The 12,431-nt window shown below is 45.5% G+C and overlaps 1 protein-coding gene and 1 non-coding gene across 3 annotated transcripts in view; both read left to right on the top strand.

The window, feature by feature from the left end:
- The window catches only part of DLG5 (discs large MAGUK scaffold protein 5), a 172,634-nt gene that overhangs the window by 25,335 nt on the left and 134,868 nt on the right, over positions 1–12,431 (top strand). The window lies entirely within an intron of this gene.
- Positions 7,291–7,357, top strand: LOC112544324 (small nucleolar RNA SNORD109A). Its single transcript, XR_003087673.1, has one exon. It is a non-coding gene; the product is annotated as a small nucleolar RNA SNORD109A (small nucleolar RNA).

Here is a 12,431-nt window from a genome sequence, read left to right as displayed (position 1 = left end):
GCGGCCCATAGTTTGGGAAACGCTGGCCTATAGTTAAAGGGCGACCCCCTCTTTACGTTGTAAGATTGTTTTCTTTTGCTTATAGTTTTGCCAAAATTTAAATAATTCAGGCTGAAATTTTCCAGGCCAGCTGCTTCCGTGTAACCCTCATTTGGCCAACTTTTGTATTTGCATTGAGAGAGTCTTTAATTACATGACAGCATGCTGTTTTTCCACAGCCCCCCTGGCTCATGCAGTGCAAAGGATGGACTATACTCTAGCATGGATTCAGGAATGTGTAGCGAAGGAGGTTCTGTCTGTAGGACCCCTGCCTCGTTTGTTGAGGAAAGTGTGGTGAATGGGGAAAGAGAGTCCAGGAAATATAAGGATGGTTTCCGACAGTTGAATACCACCCTGGAGAATTGGATTATAATCCTGCTGCTGCTACAGTGTTCCTATTGAACGTCCACAAATGGTTCTTTCTCAGTACAGGAAGTCCCTGGGTTACGTACAAAATTGGGACTGTAGGTTTGTTCTTAAGTTGAATTTTTATGTAATTCGGAACTGGTATGCTAAGTTGAATTTGTATGTGAGTTGAAACTGACGAGCAGCGGCTGAATCGGAGACGCCTGGGACAGAGCAGCTGGGGCGCTGCCGTGTTGGTCCTGCTGCCCGCGTTCTCCGCGGCGAGAAAAGCCGCTCTGTCTCTCCCTGGTCTGCTGGGGGGGGGAGGGGGGGGGGAACGCGCTAGCTCCGCGTCTCCCTGGTCTGCTGGGGGGGAAGCGTCCCCCGCGCCGCCGGAGGCGACGACAGTGGGGGAGGCACCCCGCACTAGCTGCGCCCCGGCGGCGGCATTTCCATTCAGGCGGCACTGAGGAAGCCCGGCGTGCCCGGTGCATTGTGATAAGAGGGAGACGGGGGGGGGGGGGGGCAGGCCGGGAGATGTAAAGGGGAATCCGCCTCTGCTGTTCAACACCCGGCTGGGCTGCAGCCTCTGGGCACCCCGCACTAGCTGCGCGCCTCTCCCCCCCACCCCCCCGTTTGTAACTAGGGCTCCAACATAAGTTGGATTGATGTAACCCGGGGACTTCCTGTATTTAGTTTGAGATGCTGGTGTCTGAATCAATGTTCCCTTGAATCTTTTCCATCTATTTGTGTAATATGCACCACGGGTAGAAACATACTACCTAGCTGTGGGCTCTCTTCTAAGCAGCTGGGCACCATTGGAGTTTCTCTTGTGTGGCTGCAAAATGACTAGGGTTTCTGGTTAACTGGTGGATGCAGGGAGCTGCTACAGCCCCGCGGTGGGTGGGGAGGGCCCGACGTGGACAGGGTTTGCTCCAGTCATCTGGAGCAGCCTCTGCATGGGGCTGCAATGGACAGGGCCAGGCCGATGCAGTTCCTGACTGCAGCAAGGTGGGGAGGGAGGGAGAGGGAGGCACAGGGGAAGGGAGCTGCTCCAGCACCACCCATGCCCCCTTAAGTCGGTTAACTGGTTAAACATCATGTTTATCCAGTTAACCAATTAAACGGGATTTTACATCCCTAGTCTGAATTGCCTGAGTATTGAGTACTGCAGCTGAAGGGACTGGGAGCTGTGCTTTGAACACAGGGTTGTATGAAATTTGATAAGTAACCTGAAAAATCAGGTCCTAAGTCTCCTCGATGCGGCATCCAAAATTAGTGGACTCTTTTCACTATCTCTCTGTGCCTCAGTTTCCCTTATGTAAAATAAGATACTACTAATCCTTTGTCTCAAATGGATGTTGTGTAAATAAATTAATCTTTCTGAAGCATTCAGAAACAACAGCAATTAGAAACTTTCGAAAGCCCACGAGGAACTAATCATCATTCTGTATTCAGGAGAGTTTGAATGTTATACAGTACATAACATATGAGGCCACACTGAAGGATGAAGATAAATTAAACTCTTAAATCCTTATCCAGTTAGCATCGTGCATCCTGGGCACTGAATGAGACTGGGCTCCTGTGGAGAATATAATAGGTTAAGACTTATGTGAGCCTCCTTGTGCATACAAGTTTGTCGTTCCTTCAATTTTTAATGCATAATTTAGCACTCTTAATGTCCTTTTAATGTTTTTGTTGGGGTTACGATACAATAGATAGTGTCTAAATCAGTGGTTTTAATCTGTGATCAGTAGATATTTAGGGGTCTGTAGGCTAATGGGTGGCTGGTGCTAGGGGTGTTCCTGCACTCTCTGGCTTGAAATAGTAATAACAAACACATCAAATACATCGTTTCCATAATCCACACCCTAGTTACAAAAACTGTTCCAGCATCCCTGGGGATGTGAATGACTAGTTGCTTTCCCCCCTTCCTGCCTCTATTGGAAAGAGGCAGCAAGAGGGGCGGAGGGGGGAGAATATGGGGTGCTTCAAAGCAGCAGCACCACATGGAGCTCCTGGGGACAGACCCTGGGCTCCATACAGCGCTGCCGCTTTGAAACGCTGCATGGAGCCTGACTTCACTAGGACCTCATTTTTATTGAGGCAGCAAAACTCATTGATTTGTTCTTTAAAATGGCTAATCCAGTATGTATTAAGGATGTCCGGCGACATGAACATAAATTGATCAATATTGGAGTAGAATTAAATCATTGGAAGAGTGTTAAAAATTAGAGCAGTGAAAACTGATAGAACTGTACTGTTGGGAACTTGTATCTGCATGGCTACCAGCTACCTTTATATCACTTCAATATGATTTTAATTTGGGATGAAATTGATGGAGATTTCAGGTAAGGTCAAGTTGTTTCGCATTTCTGGTGATTGGAGCAGCTGAATAATGCTTTTACAGCTCTTTCTGTATCAAAACGTGTGTGTTAGTTCTGAGATAACGAGAGTTAAACTAGTACTTTTTGGAAAACTGTCAAATATATTGGGCTGTGTAGTCCAAAAAAGAAATGTCCATAGTTGAAAAATCATATAGAGAATTTACCGACAGCTTCTTCTGCTATGGTGTACTAGACAGTGAGATGTGCTGGTAGCGTTGCAGCTACTATGGTAACTGCAAAATAACATGAAGTGTCCTAGTAGTAGTTATGCTTGTTAAAATGTTGTTATGGCTCTAACAGTCTTGTGACTCTGGCTGAGTCAGAGTTTTATGTGTATTGTGTGATTTTTATTCTGATACAGGAATGAAAGGGTTTTCTTAAAAGTGTGTGTGTATCAACTGTGATTGTGCAACAAAGTGATCATTAGGTGGAAAAGGTTTGTTCCATTTTTCAAAGAATGTCAAACTGTTTCAGATGAATGTCTAAATTGTAAGATAACAGTAAGTTGTTGTAGGGGGTTCTCCCCCTGTGCGGAGGGGCTTACGTCCGCCCCCCTCGGTTCTCCGATTTATCGACGCCTTGACGCGACCGATTCCAATTGGTTTGGTTAGGCGGTTGGGGGAAGGGGGTCCGGGCCCGCCCTCTCTCCGGACCCCAGCCCAGGGCCCTAAGGTCGGGGAAAAGGCTCCCCCACCTAGCAGGGGGGTCGAGACCCCTAAACTCCCCTGCCCTCAGGGTCCGCGTCCCCGCCCTGGGCTGCTTCTTCCCCCAGGTCCCATAGGCTCACCTGGGCCCTTCCTCTGACCCTGCCCAGGGCCTCCAATAATGTCGACCACTCGCCGGCTCGCGGGGGGGGTGCGTCTCCTCGGCATTCCCCCTTACGGCTGGTCCGCTGCGACCTTTTGAGTTGCCCGCCGGTCGCAGGCAGATCACGTCACCCCCCTCGTCGGCCTCTGGCCCCTCCCAGGGCCGTCCTCCCCGTGACGTCTCTGCCACGTCTGCTCGGCCCCGCCCCCTCTCTGCGCTGCCGGCCGGCCCCGGCTCGTCACCCGGCCGGTGTGCCGGCGCCCCCGTCTCTGCACTGCCTGTCGGCCCCGGCTCGTCACCCGGCCGGTGTGCCGGCCCCGCCGTTCGGGGACGGCGGGCGGTGATCCGCTCCCCTCCGGGGGGTGGGTTCTCCCCCCGTGGTTGCGGTGTCCCGGCGGTTTCCGGGAGGGGCGGGGCTACCCCGCCACAGTTGTCTAACAGTGTATTTAGAAGTAAATACAGTAGAGTGTTACTTGTAGACTAAAAAGCAGGTACAGGCAGTCCCCGGGTTACGTACAAGATAGGGACTGTAGGTTTGTTCTTAAGTTGAATTTGTATGTAAGTCGGAACTGGTACATATTGTAGGGGAAACTCTAGCCAAACATTTCTCCAGAGCTCAGTTTTATTCTCCCACACCTCACTTCCCTCAGTCCTTTATTCTCAAGCTGAGGTGTCTGCTGAGAAAAGCCACTCCGCGTCTCCCTGGTCTGCTGGGGGGGGGGGGGGTGGACGGGGACTCTAGCTTCGCATCTCCCTGGTCTGCTGGAGGGAAGCAGCTAGTGTGGGGTTGCCTCACCCCGTTTGTAAGTAGGGATCCGATGTAAGTTGGATCCATGTAACCCGGGGACTGCCTGTATATGTGAGAAGGAAATCTTGTAGGTGTGAAGTGCTAAAACAGATCAGGGTTCACTTTTGTAAAACATGTAGGCTGTGTCTAGACTGGCATGATTTTGCGGCAATACTTTTAATGGAAAAGTTTTTCCGTTAAAAGTATTTCCGCAAAAATGCATCTAGACTGGCATGTGCCTTTGCGCAAAAGATTTGCTTTTGCACAAAAGTATCCATGCCTGTGTAGACGCTCTCTTGCGCAAGAAAGCTCCGATGGCCATTTTAGCCATCAGGCTTTCTTGTGCAAGAAATTAATGTTCCTGTCTACACTGGCTCCTTTGGGCAAGTATTCTTGCGCAAGAGGGCTTATGCCTGAATGGGAGCATCAAAGTATTTGCGCAAGAAGCACTGATTTTGTGCATTACAAAGTCAGCGTTCTTGCACACATTCTCGTGGCCAGTGTAAACAGGCGGCAAGATTTTGCGCAAAAGCAAATGCTTTCGCACAAAATCTTGGCAGTCTAGACGCACCCACGTGGTTTAGCATGTTGCGTGACTTTTTTTTCTTGTACAGTTTATATTCTTTTTTAAAAAATCGAGATTGTTTTGTTAAAATAAAAAAGGAGTCTAACACAGAAGAATTTTAACAATACAGAAATAAGGTAAAACGAGAGTTTTTAAGGGCTGTTGCCAGTGCTACTCTTTTTTTTTTTTTTTTTTTTAAATCCGTGTGCAAATAAATGTTATGTGCACCATGGTATTTGATGTGCACCGCAAGTGGAAACACATGCTGCCGGCTGTGGGCACTCTTGGTGGCATTTGATTCTCTCCTGAGTGGCTACTCAAGCACTCTGCTCACAGGACGCACTGATTGTTGGTAAGGTAATCTGAACCTTCTTGATGAATCTCTACGAAAACAATCCTGAGTAATTCTCAAACGTGAATGTGTTAGCCAATGCCAGTGGGATACATTTGGTGGAGTTGATCATTATATCCTCCATCTATCTGTGTGCTATTTTACTAGAGGTATGACTTAAAATTAATTATTGTACAAAATGGAGACTGTGCTTACAGAAATATCTTAATTAGAAAGTAAAATGTACTTTACAGAGAAAGTTGAAATCTGAAACATTTTGATCTTCATTTCTCAGAAGTTAGAAATGAATTTCATTAAAATATTCCCTTGACAATCTCATATTATTTTCCTTTTCATCTTGCTAGTGGCATCTGTCATCTTGCAAACCCATCATTGTCATTTAGTTAGCAGAAAGGGGAAAATTCAAGTCTCATTTCTGTGATGGCAGTGAAATTTCAAAGGTTTGAGTGTTGCAAAAAATACTGTCATTGACTTTTTTGGTTCTTGGTTCTTAACAGGGCAAAATTCTGATGTTGGTGAAATTGCCTGAGTAAAATCTGTAGAATTATGCTGATAGTATTGGACTTAATATTCCTCAACTGTAAATATTATTTAAAAAATGTCTTTATCAGAAAGCTTCACAAATCTTGAATCTCCATATGCATGTCAAGTTTGGACCTCTATAGTCTGGATTTCCTCTCATCGGACAACATCTGTGGTTCTGGTCCCTGGCCACCCAGCCTCTTTCCCCCGTGGAACTCCTATCTGGGCCTCACAGGGTGAATGCCAGCCCTTCTGCTGTTCCTGGAGTGTTGTCCCAGAGCCTGAAAAGAGAATTTCTTTCTTCTGCGTTTCGCAAACTGGGGATCCTGACCCCCGGGGGGGTCGTGGTATCACAAAGTTTGAGAACCCCCGCCTTACTTAATTATGAATCCTTTAAAGCTCCAGTTGAGTAAAGTACTGAAGCAGGTGCCCATCTTTTAAGGCGTAAGTATTTCTTGTGGCTTCAGTTGGACTGCTCATGTGCTTAAAATTGGGCATGTGTGTAAGCAATTTGTTGACTCAGTTACTTTTTTTGGTTTTAATAAGTTTAACTTTCCACCATTTTTTCCTGTGTCTTTGCACTTTAGCTTGCCCATGGAAAATAAGCCCTTCTGGTATCATGGCCCAATGTTTGAATGGCAAGCTCTATAATAGGGATCCCGCTTAATCACTTAACCGGTTATGTTTAACTTGAATGTTATGTGTAATTGGTTACTGCTTAAATGAGGGCAGCTGGGCGCTACTCCAGCCAGGCTGGGCCTGCGGTGGCTGGGAGTTGTGCCGGCCAGGTTGGAGCACCCTTGCTGGTGGTGGGTCCTGCGGAGCTGGAGCAACTACCTGCCTGCATCAGGCTGTAGGCTGTTCCAGCCTCTGCCAGTTAACCGTGACTGGTAAGCATCACTGGTAAGGGTGGTGATTACTGTTTAGAGCAGGGTTCACAGCCCTGTTTTGTAGGCAAATGGTTTTAAACTCAAAGAAACATTTTCATTGAATTGAGAGAATTTCTGAAAGCATATATTTCTTCAATTACGGGTTTTAGTTAAACAAAACACCTCTGGTTTGGGCCTCAGTCATTAAACCTTTGAAATGTACTGTCTGAAACCTAGAAAAGGTGCTTGTTTTTCTTAAATTAATGCAGATGAGTTTCACTACAGTGACTTTTTAAAATTTTTTTGTTAAAATGAACACTTTCCTACATTTGAGGAAGCAGGCCTTTGAAAAATGTGCATGTGAAGATTGAATCAAGATGCATACATACAAGGGAACCAAATTAAGATTACGTAGGCATTAGCTGTCTGGGAAGAGTAATTACAAGAGAAGTTTTTCTCTGCCCCTAGAGCTGTGGGCATGGTTCATGCATGTCCAGTTGGCATGGAGGTGTGTAGGGATAGAGCATAGCCAATTCAGATGAAGTCTTTGGGGAAATTAGCTGCCAAAATCATGTTTGTGAGCATTTGCACAATTAAATTTTCAGGGGTTTATAAACAGTCCAATTTTGAGCAAATTCTGATGGGGATGATGAAAGACACATTCCAGACATTAATGTGAGTCCTGTGCCAGATCTGGTCCCTCTTCCAAAGCAGGAAAATGCTAGAAATTGATAAAATGGTTGAAATATTGACCATGAGCAAATTTTCCCCTAAATTCATTCTCAGAAATGACAACTTTTTGCTGCAACATTTCAAAAATTTCAGCTGTAGGCAGTAGGGATGTAAACTAGTAGTTGAGTATATGACTGATAAGCCTAGGCTTACTGGTTAATCGTCTCAACTACTTGCATTTCCCCCCCACTTGTTGCCTTAGTACCAGAGGCAGAGGGTGATCGTGTGTGGGGGGGGGGGGGAGAGGAGTAACAGGAGCTAGTGCTGAGGGAGCTGACTTAAAAGCTGACTTCCCCCCCCCCCCCCCCGCACCGGCTCTCTGGTGCTGCCTCCTCTCTCTTTCCCCCCCCCCCCCAAGCATTGCTGCCTCTGTCATCGTGGGGGGAAGGGAGGGAAGCAGGGGAGGCTCCTATGAAAGGGGTGGGGACCCAGGTGACTAAGGATCAGCTTGGGCTGCTGCAGACAGAGGCTGCTGTCTGTGGGGAATGCATAGGTTTTCTAGACCTTTAATCATTTTTATTTCTCTTCTCTGGACCATCCCTAATTTCTCCACATCTGTTCTGAAATGTGCCTAGAACTGGACACAGTATTCCAGTTGAGGCCTAATGAGTGCATAGTAGAGCAGAAGAATTGCTAATTGTGTCTTGCTTACAATACATCTGTTAATACATCCGTGTGTGTGTGTAACTATCACATTGTTGACTCATCTTAAGCTTGTGGTCCACTTTGAGCCCATAGATCCCTTTCCGAAGCACTCCTTACTAGGTAGTCCTCTGCCATTTTGTATATGTGCAGCTGCTTATTCCTTCCTAAGTAGAATACTTTGCATTTGTCCTTATTCAATTTAATCCTGTTTACTTCAGACCATTTCTCCATTTTGTCCAGATCTTTTTGAATTAGGACCCTCTCCTCCAAAGCACTTACAACCCCTTCCAACTTGGTATCATCTGCAAACTTTATAAGATGATTACCTAAATCATTGATGTAGATACTGAACAGAACTGGCCCCATAATTGATCCCTGCAGAACCCCATTCATTATGCCCTTCCAGGCTGATTGTGAAGTGTTGATGATTATTCTCTGGCAATGTTTTTTCCAACCAGTTTTGCACCCATCATACAGGAACTCCATCTAGGTTGCATTTCCCTAATTTGTTCAAAGTTAAGTCCCAGCATGTAGCGCTCTATACAATCCAATGTTCCAAAAGATGCACGTGTCATGCACGCTCCCTAATTGCTCCCCCCCCATTCCTATTGATGTCAGTGAAGTGAAATGGCCACAGTGGTCCACTAGGGCCTGTGAGATCACAGTGTGAAGTATCTTTCAGTTGATATACAGTGTTGAAAGATGATATGGGGCCAGAATTAGGATATGAGTTCCATTTGTCTCCCTGCCGCATTAGGGAATCCCTCTGCCTCAAAGCCATCAATTATTTCATTATCAAGAGTCAGTCCTCTGTAGCAGGAGGCGATTAATGACCCTGCATGCTTGCATCACTGCGATCTGCATGGTGTACTTGCCAATCCGAAACTGATTGGCAACTCACCGGTAGCTGTCTGAAGTTCACAGTGTGCACATGCTGACCACAGTGAAGGCAGGTTTCATTTCAGTGTCCTTGTGCCACAGTGTTGGGGCGAGCTGTGCACATAGTTTCACGAAGATGGATCTGTGCATCCAGAAGTTCTTCACTTGCTACTCCTCATCCCGTACAAGCATCCCGACACAATCCTATCACGTAGTGCATGTGTCCTTAGCCCAGTATCGATGGTCCAATGTGACAAGCTGCTCTGTGAATGTTTTGGAACTCATGAAATACTGCAGGATTGTCCAAGTTGGGTTCATATGGCTCATCACCAGACTGGTCAACAGCCTAGCATTTATGCTGTTGGGCAGAGGTGGCAGGTGCATGGTTTACAAGGGCAGTTGAAAACCATATGAATTGAAATAGGAAGTCCATGGAATGAAAGGAGGGAAAGAAATGGCACATTTTTATGGGGCTATTCAAGGCTGTTTCACCTTAGTATGTGCCAGCTGCTTATGGTAAAGAGTCTGATCTTATTTAGCTGTAATACTGTTAGTACCTTTCCTATTAGTTGATCCAATAAAACATTACTTCACCCATTTCTTTGTTTAAATATAACAATGAGACGGGAGCCTGTCTTCAAGTAGTTTTTCACTAAGAGTATGTCACTGGGGCAGGATCAGTGCTGTAGAGTTAGATGGCTAGTTAGTATCATAAAGCCTAAACGCTTCTGTTAGTGCTGAAGCAGGTGAATTGTGTGTTTGAGGGAGAACATACAGTAGTTCTTAGGTGAGATGTGTGTCTTTATAGTGGTTTTGAGAATGTTCAAGAATCCTTTTGCAGGTTCTGCTTTTTATTTCAATCTCTCTTCTCTTGGCCTATTTGGCAAGCATCGGGCTGTTCACCCTTCTTTTTCCCATGAGTTTCCTGTTGTTCTCACCCTTCCTATCTTCTGTTTGAAGAGAAATTTATTTTTGTCAGTGTTCCCAGCAGTTGGGACAACTAAAATGATTTATTTTTTGCTTCTCATGCTGTGCTATGCCCCCCTTACTTGCTGATTGATTTGGCCAACACATTAAACCTCCACCTTAAAGTAGACATTGGGAGTGACAGGGACTTTTTCCGTCTCATGGTATGCATGCATGCTGTTGTGTGCACATCATTATGCTTTTATTGTAAACTACAATGATTATTGTGTAATATTAATAGAATATTTAGAATGTAAATCCTTAGATGTTCATAAGCGATAGGAAGTATAATTTATTCTCATACAAAAGTAGCACTATTAGTTCCTCAATTTTTTTTTTGTCCTGAATGTTCTATAAAGGAACTAATCCTAAATCTTAAAAAACAAACAAACAAACAGAGCAACTAGTTGCATTGCAGTACTAAAATCCATCTGTGAATGACTTTTTAGAGCTTTGTAATTCTACACCAACATACTAATTGTATGGTAAGGTCATAGCAAGTCTTTGTTGTAACATAGACCAGCATAAAGTACTGGGCCAACTGGTTCAGCCACTATGCTGGGGCTAGTTCAGAACAACAGCCTTTTGTATGCTTGGCTGTCCAATGTGCATTGTCAGCAGGTTGCTGTGTTTGATTGTAGAACCTGTCAGTTGGTGTCCCAGTGACTTGGGCTTCAATAAATTATACCCTTTTGTTTTACACTGCCAAGTAGCATAAAATACAGTAGATATATGGACTCTGTTGTGAGGATTTTACACCATGAATAATTACTCTTGCTGTGTATGTGTGTGTGTGTGTAACCCATGTTTGAGAGCCATTGTAGAAGAATATTCCTTGCGACAGTTGGTACTAAGCAAGCACTCACTTGTGCAGTCTACCTTTTTCTTTGCTTATTGTAGTTAGGCTGTTGGTATATGGGCTAATCATATTCAAGTGGCTGTTTTAGGGTCCATTATTTTAGTGTTGTTGCAACTAGACTATGTATATCTAACTGAAACTGTATAGTTTAAGATGCATAGACAAGCAATGAAATACTGAGAATATATTTGATTTTAGAAAGAAGAATATACTCCGGCTCTTTTTTATATTTCCATGATTTATTTTGATAGCTTTTATAGCAGTTATTTAATATGCAGAAAAATACAGCATGCTGATTTTATGTTCCTTAAATGGTGTTTGTATCTAAATGATGCTGACTTGCATACAAGGGTTATTTATTAAGGATTTATGTGCCATATAAATACATTAACTTGTATCAGTTCAGAAATGCTGTCCCTGAGGTCACTTAGTAATTCAGTTTGATAAAGTGTTGTAATTTTAATGGATATGAAGTTTGCAGTTGAGGCAAGTACAGTACCATTTAGTTGCTCAGTGTAACTAATTAATGTAGCTTTAATGTTTTCCGATATTACTTCCTCTTCTTGAAATCCGAGAACTGTGCGAGTAAACTGGAAACACAACGTGAGGTTATAAGATCCCCAGTGTCCTCTGCCGTTCGGAAAAGCAGCATGGCCACTTTAAAAACCACATCTTATCTTCGCCCCGGCCGTCTTCCTGACATTGATTTTTTTTTTTCTAACCTAGTGGCCCCGTTTGCAGCTCATGATAATCCTGGTCTAAGGTTTCTACAACTTGTTTTCCTGATACACCCACCCAGAAGCCACTACAGGTTGAACCTCACTGATCTAGCACCCTAACCCTCACCTGAGCCCCCACCCCTTGCACTGCCTTGGAGGTGGGCCCATGAGGTGGTGGACAGGAACAGCATAAGTAAAAATTGGGAGGGAAGGCGGGGTTAGGGTAGGTTAGGATAATGCATTAGTCCTACCACAGGGGTCATGTGGGGAAGCATGAGGGGTCACGTGTGCCCCAAATGGTGTGGATAGAAGGGGCACAGACAGCAGCGGTGGGGACTAGTGGGAGGGTCTGGTGCCCACAACAGTGACCCCCACACGCACCCCCGTTGGCAGTGACGGGGCAAATGGATCAGTGGCTCCAGCTCACTGAGTTCTTCTGTCCGTGTTGCTTGGGGAGGTGGCACTGCCCCACACTCACTGGCAGGAAGTGGAGCGATGCAGCTGGGGGAGTAAAATGAGCTGAGGCTGTTGCTCCCCTTGCTCCAGTGCTGTCCGTGAGTGGCGGGGGGGGGGGTGTAAGGGTCGCCCTGCTGGTCCCTTGGGCCACATGGCTCTGGGGATGGGGAAGAGGAGGGGCATGGAGAGGAGTAGCAGCGTTGGGGAGGGGAACTCATGGCTGGGGGCTGCCCCTGTCTCACCTTCACCAGTCGCTTCTTGAGACCTACAGATGCTTTTAAAGTTTTCAAGTTGTGTGGGTAGATTTGTCAGCCCTCCTTTTGTGTGGCTTCTGATTCCTTCCCCTTGTGGAGAGAGGAGAATGGAGAATACACAAGGCACTTGAGGAGTCCTGTTACCTTGTCTTTTCCCCCTTGCTCCTCCTTGTGTCTCTTAAAAGGGGTTAATGTGACCCTGTGTTTGATTTTTCACTCTGTTCTTTATCTTGGAGAACTGATTCTCA

Source organism: Pelodiscus sinensis, chromosome 8, assembly GCF_052426305.1.
Source record: "Pelodiscus sinensis isolate ZL-2025 chromosome 8, ASM5242630v1, whole genome shotgun sequence".
In the NCBI taxonomy this organism is placed as follows: domain Eukaryota; kingdom Metazoa; phylum Chordata; order Testudines; family Trionychidae; genus Pelodiscus; species Pelodiscus sinensis.
The sequence above is the reverse complement of the archived record's forward strand: the minus strand, read 5'-3'. Positions and strand labels throughout refer to the sequence as shown.